A 14,985-nucleotide genomic window follows, 5' to 3' on the forward strand; every position below is an offset into this window, starting at 1 on the left:
AAGCCATTACAAACACAGAGTAAAATGGCCTTAAATTACTACAGAAGGTCTCAGAGCTCTAACATTACAAGTGAGGTAACTTGTTTCACTCTGCATTGCTTTAACTTAAGAACAACCACACATACTCATCCACCGCAGCTCAGCTTAGAGGGCAGAAACTCCAGTCACTTTTATGCACTTTGGCGTGATCGTGTCACCACACCCAGTGTTGTTAACAAAGGTGTTGTTGCATTAGTAACCCTGTGCCGAGTATCGGCTGCACAGATCGCGCTACCTCTCAGAACAGAGCAGTGACATCTTTATTTAAAGATGTCGCAAAATGGCATTCCAGTGTTATTCAGCAGCATCCGAAATCTATTACAGAACTTGCAAAAGCGGCTTCTGACTCAGGCTGGAATATCAACCTGGTGCCTTTTAAACTGCAAAGACCCTCAGTGAAGACAAACAGGTGCAACAGCAACCGTGACCGATAAACATCAGCAACTAAATGCTACTTCTCCAATAATTGTAAGTCACATTTTTCTTCAAAAATAGTATTTTCTTTCAAAAAGCGACTCAAGCAGGTACCTTATTTCATGAGTTCTTAACCAACGCAAACATTTTCACCCTAGAACTAGTTTTAGAAGTAATTCTGCCCTGGTCTGTGTAAGTAGCATCACTGCTTAAGATGGCAGTACGTGGCATGATCAAGCGCAAAGTATCTTCAGTCCCCAAAAAACCCACAGATAAAAGGAGCACCCCTCTCACGGTAATTCACGCAATTCACAGGTAGATACAAACAGGGTTGTCCAAGCATCCTTGGGCACAAACCAGTACCACTGACCTGCAGGTATTTCGTAGTCTGATACGATGTCAATGGTTCCTTTATCCCCTGAAAACCAAAAGTCCCTCTCTACGTTACTGCTCATACTAGGCTATGAAATCCAGTTGAAAGGTTAACTAATCATGATCCCTTTGCAGTGCTAGGCGTGGACTAATCAAGCCTTTAAATGCATTACAGCCAGATGAATGCAATCGATTTAATGCAATAAATTTAAAAGAACGGCAGTGGTGAGCTATAAACTCCTTTGGCAATTTCTTGTAGGTAGTGTTAGTACTGATGAAGCCAAAACTGCATAGTTAGACTAAAGCAAATCCTCCCTACTAGTAAAACAAACAAACAAAACCCTAAGCAGGCACTATGTCTAGCCTATTTATTTTTGGTTTTAATGTGAAAAGTCAGTGATCTTAAAAAACACTTTATACTGGCAATTCTTACCAAGGATATATTTGATCAGAAGCTACAGATTTCCACTAATAGCACTGTAAACTCCACAAAAAGGAGTATTTCTTCCAGGTATAACCTGACACAATGTCTCAGCTCAAAAACATGCATTTCATTACAGCTACGAAATATTTAAAAAATGGTTAAAACACCTCAACAACTTAAAACCTTTTTTTCTGTTACTTGAAGAGTCGGTGACAATGTTTTTATGAAAACATACAGACTTTGCCCTTTATAAACATAAAAGTTACAACATCTTTCCATTTTAAATTCCTGAAGTCCATTTAACCTTCACAGCTCTCTATACTAGTCTTTAAAACACGCCCAGCCCTGAGGCATATGAAGTCCAGTTGGGTCTGAGTTTTTATGAAGTCTGTCTGTAACTTACAAAAACACAAAAGGTATTAATACTGAAGAAATCTATCAAAGGACATTGATGGAATAAAAAAATCAGATTAGTTCATAGGATCACAAAATTATCTATTTTTTTTCCAACGGACACTGTCAAGGAGACAGAACAGTGAAGGAAAAGTTCTGGTACCTGTGAGCTTGCTGCACAACCCTGGCAAACAGCACTGCATCTAACGGGTAAAAGCACCATTTGAGTTTTTATGGTACAGAAGAGGTGGCAGAAGTCGAAATGCAAAGAAACTGCAGAGACGTGTATGAGAACACACCAAAACGCTGCTACGTGAAACACAGCATGAAAAACAATACACAGATGCAGAGTAAGTGATATCCTGAAGTAGCACTTTGGAAGTTTGTTTTTTTTTTTTTTTTTATTTTGCAGATGCCTAGAAATAGCCCAATGGAGGTGCAAGCATCTGTTGTAAATGTGTCTCCTGATATGAAGTTATTAGCTACCTTGCAAAAGTCCACTTAAATTAATCCAAGAGTCTCAAGGACACAAGACCACAGGTTGGAAATCAGACATAGGAATCACTCTACACAAATAAATTGTTCTTATAGAATCAGAATAGCTAAAAAACTTAAATTAAACACTATCTTTCAGACTGGATTCCTTAAAAACTTCACTATGCAGGAGTTTTTAAGAGAGGAAAATTCATCAAGTCCAAACAGGTTCAACTAACTAGTAGTTCATCGATGTTAACAAGATTGGCACGAATCAGTTTTCATGATTAAACTGAGGATTTATAAGCACACACACAGTATATATAAATTACTTTTTAATTAAAACTGTACAAAGCATTAATATTGTCTCACCAGAAATTCCAACTGGGGACTCACTTTACTAGGCGTGATAATATTACAAATGCAATCCAGATCAGAGAATTTACAATGAAGAAAGTAAAGAAAGTTTGAAATGAAAAAGAAAAAAGCAGAAAATATAAACAACTGTGTATCTTTTAATACAGGTTTTCTCGTTTTTAATAAGAATAGTTCAACACTACCATTTCCTACTTAAAGTGACCAGGACTGAAGTGTTATTCTGAACACAGTGATTGTTCTTGGATCAGATCACAGCCATTTGACAATCTAGCCCTTGTACATGCAGCAAAAAAGATGGAGCCTCTCCAAATAAAAAATTATCTTCTAAATGCAACAATCACACCTCCCTGCCCGCTTAGTCAGAAGCAATGGTGATAAGCTTTTCAGGAAAGGTTAATTTTGGAGAAGAAAACAGCTATCTCCAAAGTTAGCTCAGGAAAGACTTCTTCATGGAAAAAGGTAAGACCACTGAAGAAGACAGCAGATAATCTGTGAATAAGGTGACTGACTATCAAACAATACCGAAATAATTATCAACATACAAAAAGAACAGGGAGGGACAGAAGAGCAACTGCAAAGAGTATTTATTTTCTACCAAAACTTGGGTTCCCCTAAGAAGGGAAACAAAGTGACCAAGGTCTGCATGACTCATCCCAGACTGGCATGGTGATCCCTACCAGAGCCTGTGATCTGCTTGTTCCCTACATGCAAATAACATAACTACAAGTCTGAGACAGAAAGAGCTCCCCAGCCCCTCTGCTAAGTAAAATCAGCCCATGGCCCCATCACAGTTACCTCATTCTACTGGAAGATGCTTTCAGTAGATTCGAAGCAGACTCTTGATGACAAGAAAGAGCAGGTAACTTATTTTCAGTACCTACACGCTTTACAGAAGTGCTATCTATACATACCCCATTCCTTGCAGTAACTGAATCGTCGTCCCCTCAAAATGAAATCTTTTGGCCAGCCACGTCTGTTGATACTGCACTGTACACTGACAAAAGCTTTGCTTGAAAATGAGCTGTTCGACTAACAGGATGCAAGAGTGTCCCATATCATGTGAAAAATATGCAAGATAGGTGGAAATCAGAGACAGTGAATGCTGACTGTAGGAAATACGACTTTTCTAGATTAAAATCTTACACCAAATATTACTTTGTGTATACTTTGCTATGGTGCTTGGAAAATAAACACAACTTCTACTTACAGTTTTTATATTACTAACATTTGCAAGTAAGGGGACAAATGTAGCCATAGGACACAGTTTTGTAAGATGTCAGCTTGGTAAAATGTGCATTAAAAACACAAACACTATAGAAACAAAAGAAAATGTTGCTTCTGCAAAGTGTGGTACAAACACAAAAATGCAGGTGTCAGATACGACTTTTTATCGTCTCCAATAATAGACACAAAGGAATTATTTTTAGTAACAATCAAAGCCAGATGACTTATATGAAGTTCCTTCTCTATTATTATATAATTCATAATCATTTACATCCAACTGTATAATAAAACACAAGCTAGAAATAATCTAAACCATTCTTCCACTGCAGAATTAAGGCTGTTGAACAGCAAGACCTCATAATATCGCGTGGGAAATTAAACTTTTAATGATGATCCTTTGCTATAAATTATACACACTTTAAACATTCTCTTATGTATCAGTTGCTCCACTAAATATACACACAAAGTCTGCTTTGAAAAATATTAGTGACATTTATGTGTAAAGAGAGAGAAGGGGAGGAGGAGAGGAGAGGGAAAGACTATTCAAGACACACTGGTTTAAAATTAACAAAAAAAAGCTAAAAAAAAAAAAAACCCGCAAAGGCAAAAATGGCAATGGACAAACCAAAATCCATGTGGTTTCTCCAGCTCCTGGAGATACAGATATTTAAACTCTGTGTCTAGAAATGTGCTGAATATTTCCCTCTTGTTCTGCAGAAGTGACAAATCTGTCCATCATTCAAAAATGCACAAAATCTTTCAGTGCATTAGATTACTTTTACATTTGAGGTTACTTAAAAAACTAAGTAATTTGAATGGTGAATTGAAACTTGAAACTGAAACAATACAAAGACATCTTCCAGGTATTACTCAGACAGCAGTTAAACACACTTGCATAGACAGGATAGTCTTATCTTAGAAATAAATGTCACACTCTTTCCATTTAACATCAGCTTTATTCTCCCCCAAGTATGGTTTGCCTTTAGTTTTCCTTTTTTACACAAAAGCCAGTAAGTTGCTTCAGTAATTACTGAGCCAGTATAAATTGCATTTTACCCCTGAAAATGCCAGAGTCGCAGTTGCCATTAATCACAGAATAATTTAAGCTCAAAGAGATCGCTGGATGTCATTTACTCCAAGCCCCTGCTCAAATTGTGGCTAACTTCAGAGTCAGAACGACAAAGCAATGCTCAAGCCCATTTCTTTTCTGATGGAAAAATGCAGGTCATGGCTGAAGTAACCATGAAATTGAGGAAAAAGTAAAATTAAAATATTCAGGACAGAACTAACATAGGGCAAAACACAATTCTAAGTCTTGACTGATGTCCTTTGGGTGTTAATACGAGGAACTGAAGATTCTGCATGCTAAAAGCATGAAGTGATTAATGAAAAGAAAACAGAAATACTGGACTTTTCAACAACAGCAATAATGAATGAGACAAAGAAAAAAAATATTTTTTTTTTTGCAAAGGAAAAAGCAACAAGTAGACTTAACAAGAATCAGTGTGGTAAAGAGTCAAGGTGATGACATCTTTAAACCAGACCAGTAACTTCGAATGGTATGCTGCTTCCCAGGTTGGAGCAATCATGAGGATGCTGGCAATCCTAAAGAATGCTGGGAATTTTTCATTAATTACAGTTTATACAGGAAATACTACCCCAAATGACTTGGAAAGATTGTGTGCTACAGTGCCTTATCTAGGCATTCTGAAACTGTATTGAAAATAGAAGCGGTGCCTTCCATTCCCAAAGACCCGTAGCAAAAGAAAAAAAAAGTTTGTAATTGGAAATCAGCGATCTAAACAAATACCTTTTGTAACAACAATCTGGTTGGAAGGGATTATTAAGTAAGCCACATATCACTAATGTTACTATTTTGCAAAAGACACCATATATTAAAGAAAAAAAAAAGAAGAAAAAAGAAACAAACACGGGAAAATGTGACAAAGCTTTTCTTCCACACTTCCGAATTTCTGTAGGCTATTTGCCATCCCAGTCTAAAATAATTTGGCAACAAATGACCAGAATTGCTACCGAATTAATGCATCACAAGAATACTGGAAGAGAAAAGCCCCAGACTCACGGGACTAGAGAGTATGCTGCACACCTACGACACCAAGAAATCTCAGCTTTCCACATCTTAAGATATCTAGAGGGTAGGACAGTAGCTAATGTTATGTTTTTCCTCCTTGAAAAACCTTCTTCCTAAAACTTGCTTACATTGAGGCACACGGCCTCTTACCTCCTGGAGTAGGCAGAAGACATCTCATCTGCTTACGGAGTCTTTATTTCACTATTCGTACACAACTCTGATAAAGTAGAGTCATCAACACCAAATAACTAGTAAGGTGCTCAGCTACTCTTTTGTGTTTGCAAAGGCATTTAATTTCTTCTCTAAGAATCTTCTTTCTGTAACACCATAGGACACTCAAAACAAGCCCTGTTTTGCAATTTTCTGTTTCAATAGTAAGCCAGGCTGCCGTTCCACAAGAATTTAAAGTGATCAAAGTTAGGCACTGGTATGGTCCTTTTTGCCTCCAAGCTTCATATTCCTGCCCCTCCCCTGTGCTGGTACCATCAATTAACTGACTATACAAGGAGTTAAATTCAGGACAGCTCTGAACCAGGGGCAAAGTAATAAGATGAAGGACAAAACAAAACAGGAAAAGGTTTTCTGACAGTTTAATTCCACAAGCTGTTCCACTGCAGAGCCTGATGAACGCTACCGCTAGCATAAGGGAGGGGAAGGAAACGCAGAGCCCATAACTGGAGAGCAGGAGGACCAAGACCAGTTAAAACCACTGTGGAGCAGCAACGCCTCTCTACCTTGCGCTGAAATCTGTCACACAGGTATCTGTGCAATATTAAAGGAAGACATTTGGCTCCAAAAGCAGCTTTGTAAAAATAAAGTTACTTGTCCCTCAATTAAAGATAGCAGTAAACAAATTTATTAATTTGTACTGTATAAAAATATTCAGAAGCATATAATCTGCTTTTATGTAATTCTATGTTATGTTTCTAACGCTTTAGATTACTGAACTAATCTTTAAAATGGGGTTCCCACTTCACCATTTAACTCTTCAATTATTTTGTACAATATAACCAGACAGGCTGACTTTTACCTTTTCAGTTCCTGAACACACTGGCTCTCCTCCCTGTCCTTCAGTTAAAGAGCCTCCTCATTTCTGACGTGAAGGGTGTAGGTAATACTACTAAGAAAACAGCACACATTAAGAGAGGGTCACATACCACTGAGGTCCATTTGGATGGTTATGAGAATTGTCGTTAATGCTTTATTTTTAATTTTTTATCATCGTAATTTAAACTATAGGGCAAATACAAACATTAAAGCTGCTAAAATATATTAAAATTTAGTGAACATTGCATTTGGCCACTGCAGCCCAGGGCTGGAGTGACAGGGCATGGTCCTGGAAAGGACCAGCTAGAGCAAAGACAGACCGTTCACAGCCTTGGCCATGCTCTGCACTGGCCCTTTTCTTCCAAGTCTGCATGGAAGAATTTGGAGAGTGGAACAAGACTGAAAGGCAAGGGCAAAAGACAGTTTAGCAGGGTGACAGGCAAGAAAACCCATGCTTGTAATTGAAATGGACATAATTCAATTACACAATATTTAGTTTTAATTAGGTAAGTGTAATCATAACATATGAATGTGAGGGAGTTGTAACAATTCTGGTAACATCAAACTATCATCTACAAAGTTATAACTGTTCTTACTTTTCTCTTTAATGATTAGATTGCTTCAGAGAAATTATTTCAAGGAGCATCCTCCTCATGAACCTGGATTTTGAGCTGCCTCCCATTTTACATATAAGAACATATTCCAGGAACTAGAGCAACTGCTTACAAAGTCTACTATTATAAAACTGCACAATGTCCATACCCAGAAGAAAATCCTGTTATGTGGTAAAATATGTATCAGTTAAGCATATTAAGGTTTAAAGACAGAAACAAAAGAAAAAAATTCCAAACCTTCCACACATCAGTTAAATAACTTGCCTCAAAAATCAAGGTGAGCAAAATACAAGGAAGAAATAGGCTTTCATGTGTTTAAAAGCAAGCCAGAAGAGTCACGTAAATGTAGACAGTATCTTCAATTAGACCAACAGCTAAACAGTTAGATCTGCTTTTTGGGCTTTAAGGAGATGTGTGCCCCAAAATGTCTCTATTTTCCCTACCAGCTACAGTTAGTCTAATTAAAGATATCACCTCCAGCTCCAAATTTCGTCTTGCTTGTGTCTGGAAATCTTCAGGACAGCAACAGTATTATTAAATGACAGCAAAAATTAAATTACTGAAGGCAAGAAAACATTAAAAGGAAAATTATTTATAAGGATCCAGACTATGCACTCCGTATCCAGAAGCTGAGCTGACATCCCATTTGTAGAACATACAGCATAACTGCCTCCAGACTCCCGAGTATGGAGAGCATGGCAAAGAAGTCCTGATCAGGAGACTTTCTTACCCTGCAGAAACAGTGGATTTTTCTTAGATGCTCACATATACCACTATCAAAAACCTTGGAGAGCGAGTGTGGCTGCATGTAGGTGCACATACAAAGGATAGAGAATGTGCGGGAGGTTTATCAGTCTCTGCATTATACCTCTGATTTCTCAACTTCCCACAGGGCAGGCATAAGGGGAGGTGTAGAGGGAAATTATCTTCATTTCCCTCATAATTCAAAGTGAACGTCATGCACCTTGACCAGAGAGTCTCCATGAACCACTATATAGCAACAGAACAATTCTTTCTTCCTTGAACATATATCAAGAGAAGTCTCGCTGCAAATGAGACTTGTCAGCACGAGTAGTATCCTTCATGGATGACGGTACTGAATTTCAGCTCACATTGATGTATGCCTCTCCTGAACGAGATGCTTGACCTTTAGCAACAGTTAGAGGGTTGCACCACACACATACTTTCTCAGAGACTTCTACAGCAGGTGAAGTCTGCCAGCTTCTCCACTGGGAGAGCACACCTTGACACAAGAAGACATATCGTGTCTGTGAGTTAACTACAATAATCACAGAAACACACAGCGTTTCAGATCTTGATTTTCTGCCATAAGATGGTTAAGCTTTCTGATGCCTAGCCAAATACACTAAAAAGGCAAGGAAACAACATTAGCATACTGGTCCTACAAAAGTAGTAAGTGAAAATCTGGAGATATCAAACGCTGGATGAAAGATGTGGGATCTTTTAAATTTTTTCCTCAGTATTTCTTGTATTTCTAAGCTACAGAAGTACTCAGGCTATACAGAGGGTACCTGGGACCCCTTCTCAGCTTTCACCTTTGGCATTACAACAGCTTATGACTGCTGCAGGGCAATAGCTTGGTATTGCTGTCCTTCATTGGTGGAGTGAGCAACCTTTGTTGGAGCCCGAGACATTAATGGGTTTCAGAAAAGCATATTGGACTTCTGCAAGTCATTAGAGTCCTGAAAATCCAATTATGTTAGTCTGTTTAGCACCAAAGGTGAAGCCACAGTATTGGTGACAATTAGGGAATCTTTTGCTGGAAAGCTGGGCCATTCAAATACTCCTATCATAGGCCTAAACTTTTGTTAGTCTGGCGCCAAGACTTTGGCTAAGAATGCTAATGGGGAAGGAGACTTCTTCCCTTTTTTCTGTGATGAAGACTGTCTTCTTTACACCTCTACAGCTGTACTGGCATCCATCCAGACACAGGTGATTTCCAAGACTGGCACCAATCCAGCCAACAAGGCAAATGGTGTTTGAGGGAGTGGGAAAAATGCTTTTCAGGTCCGTCAAAGAAAACCTGCAGAATTTGAAAGGGACAGCTCTGCTTGACAGATGGGAAAACATACCTACTTTATGGTAACAGAGAAAAATTATTCTTTCAGGAAGTTGTCCATATACAAGGTATTGTGACTTATCACAGAACCTATGTCAATGCAGGTTATAGCCTGGTACCAGCAGACCTGGATCTGCCTAAATCTTGCTCTCTGAAGGCAGATTTAGTTGAAAGAACACTGCTAACACTTGCACCCTGCATAGCAGTCTGATACTTCTGTACACATCTGGGTTGTTACAAAGCTTCCCTGTCCCTTTTGATATGAGACTGATCTCTTCTTTCTTTCTGAGCTTCTTGGCCAGCACTTGGTTTGATGCAATTTGGTGCTGGACTTACATGAGCAGCAAAGCTTAGTCCAAGGGATGACGATCAGACCATAGCAGTTGAAACAAACAATAAAGAACAAAGTTTGAGAACGGGCATGTAGTAGTAATGTAAGACATTCACCAAGTACAATCTTGCTGTCATGACATGAAACTGGGGGAGAGATGCAACTACTGTCACCACCTCCTGACTTTGTATATGGAAGACTTTAGCTTCACAAACCTGCTGCAAGAACCTGACACAGTTAAAAATACTTGTTCTCACATATGAGAATGGCATGCGCTACTGCAGTGGGACCAGCAGCAACATCTACTCCAAGAACCTCTTCCATGTACGAAATACATTTCCTCCTTACAGGACACCAATTAAGACTTCTTAAAAGAAATCAAAATACAAGAGTTTTCATTCTGGAGAAAACACAGGTCTTTCTCTACTCCAGTGAAAATCTTGTAAATATTTTTTTAATGTTCAAATTCAGTCGACAATTGCTAGCTGACTACCTCAGAGAATAAAATGAGCTCTTGTGAGGTTATTAGAACAGCTGAGGAACAGCCAGAGTGATCAGAAAAAATTATTTTAATTCACCATACATGTTGCTTCTGATTGTGGCTGGCTGAAGAGGTGAGAAGATAGCATAGACTACTGTCAGTCTGTCTTCTGTATCACCGCACAATAATCCTAAGGATTCACTATCAATAAGTATTTACTAATGATGTAGGTATGCTATACTTGATTTCAAACCAGCAGGGTTTCTACATGGACTTAGTGCAAAGACCTGAAGTTTTCCACTGTGCACGTAAAAATAAATACTTGAAAACAAAATAAATTGATAATCCATCTGCAAACTACACAACAGTACATCTGTACTGCAGATCACCTTCACAGTGGGTCAGGGTAAGTCCTAAAGTGGTTTTTTCCTTATTTTTCTCTTATTTGTTAAAACCATAGCTTCAATGATCTTATATTATTAGGTGATCAGATATTAAGTAATCTGAAAAATAAAGTTTGAACAGAACATAACTTCTCTGATCTTTATTGACATTTTCTGGTTTTTTTGGGGTTTTTTTTTTGTTTTTTTTTTTTTTTTTTTAAGAAATGTAATACAGCCATACTGTATGTGCACTACTGAATGTGGAGCAAAAAATCAGAAGTCTTTTAAATACAATTAATTTGTAATACTTTAGTTTAGTTAGTCCATCATTTGGGGTGCTAGTAATGAAACGCTACAAGGACTGCAAGTTTTCTTCTTTCATTTTCTTGTCAATGCACGCTAAAAAAAAAAAATGTTATCTATGCAGTCAAACAGTCCTCAGGAGTAAAATCCCAAGACTGAAAAAAACCTTTGCTCCTATATCTTCTGTGCAGACTGCCATGAAACAGACTTCAAGGCTCCAACTGGTGTTTTCTTCATAAACACTCAGCAAGACACACTGGCACTCACACGCTAGCCTGCGAAGCTGTATTATCTTCTGCAGAAGAGTGACTCTGGTTTAAGGCAGTACAACTGCACTGAAGGAGAGCTGGCTTAATTCCTGGCTCCCAAACAACATTCTTGCATGACCCTGATTAGATTTTTTCTGTGCCTCAGTATCCCATCTCTAAAATCAGGATAATATGCTCTTTGTCTGCCCTGCCTGTTTAGATTGCAGCCTTTCAGTGTTCTCTTACTATTTGTCCATACAGTGCGGCCACAATGGGGCCCTTCATTTTGGCTGGGACCTCAGTATGACTATAGAACATGCAATGAATAAGATAACTTTCAGTATGTTTTAGAAGCAGTGTGTGACAAATGGAATGCTATTGCAAAGACTTATTAAAGAAGTCTTAATAATGTTTAAAGGAGCATTTTCATATCCAAGAGGCATATATAATTGCAACAAATATTCCTCTTTGTTGACATTTTCAGATAAAACTTTTATTTTGCATTCTTTACAGAAATCCCACTTTTTTGAGTAAGAACATTAAGTTATTAAGGGTTAAAAGATATCCCATAAAAATGAAAATTTCACAAATTTCTAGCCCAGCTCTTTAACAACAAGATTATTATTGTTACTATATTAAAAGTTTATTATTAAAGATAGAATCATCAGGAAAAATATTTCTCAGACAATGACTAATGACTATACTCTTCTAATTTTTCTAGCAGGGAAAACAATGAGTATGAGCAAATATCATTGAGAAAAATAAAATCCATAGTCTCACCTATGTCATTTCACAAAATGCTAAGTATCTCATTGCTTGTCCAGGTACAGGAAGAGTGGACCCATATGCTGTTCCCATTTCATCAAGTGTTGTTGTGGGTGCCTTTACTGCTGTTGGAGTATTCATTACTGCTGAGGAAAGCCAGGATTTTTTTATACTCCACAACTCGGCCATCATAAAACTCACGGAAAACTTAAATCTAGTTCCTCCTCTCTCCAAGTGTTCTGTATAGTTTTTACAATCAAGTTACTACTTCTTTATGACAAATAAGAAAACCCCCTGTTGTTTCAGCAGACCTAAGAAAAAGATGCTATGTGCAGTAAAAGTGTAAGGTTGGCGTGTATCATCTTTCACTACTAGGTTCCTCCTTTAAAGCAAGTCGCTGGTGATTAGTACTGTCCATTAAATATTTGGTGATCACCCTGTACCTAATTTTGTTAAGAATAAGTTTGACAACAGATATAATCACAGCTAGATCCAGGACATCACTGGTACACTATAATAGAAATGGAGCTAATCTTTTGCAAATGACATCATAAGATACTATGAGGCAGTTTGCTGTTTATCTGCTCTATGGCCAATTTCAGTTTCTGGGTCTGTCAGCTCTTCAAAAGCATAGCTAAAAAAAAGTCAAACATAACTAAATATCTAAATACTTTGCATCTCAAAGCAATCAGAAACACCCCGTGAAACTAATTAGTCATGACATTTACAACACACATGCACTTTAAAAACGAAACAATCCGTAGCATTCAAAAGCTGACTGACCAAATTAAAGGGGGCACTTTCTACGCAGCCACGTATATCAATTTCTATTTTTTTTTCCCCCCAATAATTGCCTGTTCTTTTCCAATCCCCAAGTCCATCGCCAAAGGTACTTCTGTTTTGTTACTTCACTTTTGCCTTCAACAGAAGTCAAGGGCAAGAACATCTTTTAATTTAAGAACTCTCTTCTCACCCAAGATGGAAGGTATCTGCTTATTCTTAATCAACAGTTGGATATTAAATGAAAACATATTGTCTAAATGTGCTGTCTAAAAGGACAGAAATAATTCTTATGCCAATTCTCTGTGCTTTTTCTGTATTGCCTCTTACACCTATAACAGCACCTCTCTTCAGGAACATTGCCTCTCACGTAACTTGTCTCTCCTAGAAGTTACTTTCAGCTAGACTTTCAATAAGATCATCTTTTTCCTTCACACAATTCTAAATTAATTGGATTTCATTCTCTTTCTCATTGGCGTGCAGATTGAGGTACCATTAAAGTGCTCAGTTGTGCTTTTTTTTTTTAGTTAGAGGCCTTTACAACAAAGAAAAATATATGAGAAAAAGTTTATTAATGGATAACAGGATATGGAAATATGAAAGAGAAATTTTTAACCAAAGTCCAAACATACAAAAAACTCTACCCCAAGGCCAATGTCAGGGTGGCGACACCCTGGAACAGGTTGTCCAGGGAAGTTGTGGATGCCCCATCCCTGGAAACGTTCAAGGCCAGGCTGGATGGGGCTTTGAGCAACCACGTCTAGTGGGAGGTGTCCCTGCCCATGGCAGGGGGCTTGGAACAAGATGATCTTTAAGGTGCCTTCCAACCCAAACCATTCTGTGATTCAATGATCCTATGACACTTTAAAAAATTTACAGAGGTAATCTAAAGAAGCCTACCCACGTAGTAGTACTGAAAGTGCAAATGAAAGAAATGAAAAAGCAATGGAAGACACATGTGTTACTTGCATCTGCCAAAAAAGATCTTCTGCACTTGTTATGCCGCACAGTACCTACTCATAATACAAATCATCCGTTTAATATTGTCACTCAAAGGCATACACACTAATATAATAAAAGCTATTAATGGGGCTCTTTTCTTTTAATGAAAGAATGAAGCAGTTTATTAGTTCAATCACATTATTGTTCTATTTCAATTTCTGCCACACCGAATACTGCTCAAGTCATATTCTGACCCGCTCCTATGTAATTCTCACTATATAACAAACAAAAAATGATGCAACAATTTCATTTCCACATTCTCAGACAGAGACTTGGAAAACCTTCTTTGTCTTGTCTTGTTTATTTGTTTCCTGAACAGAAGAAAAAGGTGGCTTTTGGGGGATGAACTACGCAAAATACAGGACGGTAACTGCTTTTCCTAATTTTAGTCTTAAGTATATGACTACTACAAGGATCTTTCCAGTTCACTCTTTCTCACAATGTTACCTCACTTTCCACTACTTGACAGCAGCAACGAATTACTAGCACTTGGTTAGTACTTCAGGGGGCAACCCAAATACCACAAGGTAGCATTTCTGAGGCTTGAGAAGTCTTTTGTTTTAAAGGAAGATGACTGCGTGTAATCAAGAATCAGCAGGCTGATTCAGATCTTGAGACGTGCTACACTGACCAAAAAAAACTAAGAATGTTTCAGAGACACTTGACCACGGAGGTAGTGAGCCTGCTTCTCAATGCAGCCCCTTGAGCTCGTTTTCCTTGCAGTGGGTACGCTGCAGCTTCACTGCTGTTGACACCTGGCTGAGGTTAGGATACGAAGGAATCAGCCATTTTTACTGGGGAGCTAAGAACACCCTAAGAACAGGCACAAAGAAAACTGCACCGAGATTAAAGCAAGCTGCTAAAATGGGTCTGCTCAGTGACTGTCTCAGGTTCTCAGCACGAACGTGTGAAAGGTCAGCAACAACATTTCCTGACACGACCTGGTCCTAGAAGTGATGCTTTCACCAGCACCCAGCTTCCCAGTTTAATCTCATCCACCTAACAGCTCACTGACATGAGCGGACCACTTAACACTTCTTATGCTGCAGCCTGATGCCTGTCAGCTTTGCTTAGAAGGAATGTCCCTTCCAGCATTACACTGTTCCGAGGATTTGGGTGTAGCAAAGCAATTGTTCATTTA

The 14,985-nt window shown here is 38.3% G+C and overlaps 1 protein-coding gene across 2 annotated transcripts in view; it reads right to left on the reverse strand.

Moving 5' to 3' along the window:
- ATXN7L1 (ataxin 7 like 1) overlaps positions 1-14,985 on the reverse strand; it is a 116,250-nt gene that overhangs the window by 76,603 nt on the left and 24,662 nt on the right. The window lies entirely within an intron of this gene.

Source organism: Larus michahellis, chromosome 1, assembly GCF_964199755.1.
Source record: "Larus michahellis chromosome 1, bLarMic1.1, whole genome shotgun sequence".
Classification (NCBI taxonomy): domain Eukaryota; kingdom Metazoa; phylum Chordata; class Aves; order Charadriiformes; family Laridae; genus Larus; species Larus michahellis.